Source organism: Tamandua tetradactyla, chromosome 17 (genome assembly GCF_023851605.1).
Source record: "Tamandua tetradactyla isolate mTamTet1 chromosome 17, mTamTet1.pri, whole genome shotgun sequence".
Classification (NCBI taxonomy): Eukaryota; Metazoa; Chordata; class Mammalia; order Pilosa; family Myrmecophagidae; genus Tamandua; species Tamandua tetradactyla.
The window spans coordinates 59,837,848-59,839,993 of NC_135343.1; positions in this window are offsets into that span (position 1 = coordinate 59,837,848).

Sequence of the window (2,146 nt, forward strand, 5' to 3'; positions counted from 1 at the left end):
GTCTGAGGGAGGTGGTGTGGGCCCCATGGCCACTTACTCTGGGTGAGCCGCAGGTTTGGTGCCAGGGCACCGAGGGTTTCTAAGGGCCCATGGCAACAACTGCCAAGGCTCCTGGGAAAGTCCCCTGGCATCCAGGTCCTGCGGCCTTGGCAGCCCCTCCAGCCTCTCCAGGACTAGTTTCCCACATGGAACCAACATCAATCACAGACGAGAACCCAAAGCAGCACCTGGCAAACAGCCGGCAAACACTGTTGAAAATCCAATTTAAGGTTGTATTTGTGTAAGTCCCGGTGTATTTCTCCCGGGGATTCTGTCTTTCAAGTGGAAAATTTTTTTTAAGTCAAATAAGGTAATCACAGTTTTGATTCCCGTCATGCCCTAGTGTGGGGCCTGAGGATGACCGCAACGTGCTAATCCTCTTTAAGCACCAGCAAGCCAGAGCTGGGGAGTCAGGGCAGCTCCGAAGGAGAAAGGTCAGGCCTGCGATATTTATTGTGTTAACTCTGTTGCTGTGTGCTTGGCTCTGTCTGGCAGAAGAGAAGAAATAAAAAGCACGCTCTAGGGTTGCTGGGATGGCTTCTGGGACCTGCCCAGACCTGCCCGAGCTCCCTAAACCTTCCTAGCTCCCTTCTAAAAAATCACAGACGTTAAAGGATTTGGGACAAACAGGAGAGAGGGAAGTGAGAAGAGGGATCCTAGGGTGGCAGAGAGAGGGAAGAGGAGGCAGCAGGCTACATCCTCAAATCACACCGTTTTTTTGTGTGACTCTGCAGCTGCCAGGCCTTGGCCTTGGGCGTTGATGTCCAGATAAAGTATCTCATCCGGGGCCAGCACAGTGTACCCTGCCTCCTGCCTCACCTGACACATGCATGCCTCTTTGCCTTCGACAGCCCGGATCTATTAGTCTGGGCTTTTCTTCTTTCTGAGGCAGCTGCGTTTAGAGACAGCTACGTTTAGAGAAGGATTTCTCTTGCTCTTTTTTTTTTTTAATCTTTTCGGGAGAGTTTCCAAATTTAATTGTTCCTGCCTCACACTTTTTGTCTCAAATATACCCCTTTCTGGGAAAACCCAAAATGATCCTGCGCTATCTGGAGGGTGAGTCCAGCTGTGGTCCACCGCCCCAGCCAAGCGCGTCCCATGCAGGTCACCGGAAGGAAGGACAATGCCGGACAGACGTCTTGGGACGGAGAGGCGATGCCCCCAGACAGGACAGGTGGGCCCCAAGTTCAGGGCAAGGCCTGGGAGGAAGCTCTGACAGGAACATTTACAATTTGCACTGCTGTGATGAGGCACAGTGAGACCCTGCTGGAGGCCACTCGGATGACAGGAGGCGGTTGGGTGAGGAGGGCACGCGGGCTGGGAGCCAAGTCCCAGGACAACTTTACAGGCAAATGATGAAGCCTCCCAATGCAACTCCCCAGGGCTCACGAGTACTAGCGACTGCCACCCAGAAGTGAGCACAGTTTCCTTAAGTAGCTGGTGTCCAAGTCGCAGTGTTAAAAGAAGTTCTCCTAATGCTAGTGGTAAATGAAAGCGAGGGGTAAGGGTTATGGTATGTATAACTTTTTTTTCTCTATTATTGTTTTATTTCTTTTTCTGTTGTCTTTTTATTTCTTTTTCTAAATCGATGCAAATGTACTAAGAAATGATGAATATGCAACTATGTGATGATATTAAGAATTACTGATTATAGGGGCGGGCCGCGGTGGCTCAGCGGGCAAAGTGCTTGCCTGCCATGCCGGAGGACCTCGGTTCGATTCCCGGCCCCAGCCCATGTAAAAAAAACAAACAAACAAACAAAATACAATAAAACAAGAAAATGTTTAAAGATGTTTCCCTTTCTTCCTCCCTTCCTTCCTTCTCTCTGTCTTTCCTTCCCTTCCTCCCTAAAAAAAAAAAAAAAAAAAGAATTACTGATTATATATGTAGAATGGAATGATATCTTATTGTTTTATTTGTTTGTTGTTAACTTTTTTAATTAATAAAAAAAAGAGGGAAAATAAAAAAGAAGTCCTCCTCAAATTGAAATTAATGAACCCTACACCCTAAGCTCACGCCAGGGTCTGGTGTCTACTGTGTTTAACACCCACTAGCTAATATAGTGATTATTATTGAAGAGAAAGCTGCCTCCCCCAAACGCTGTCTG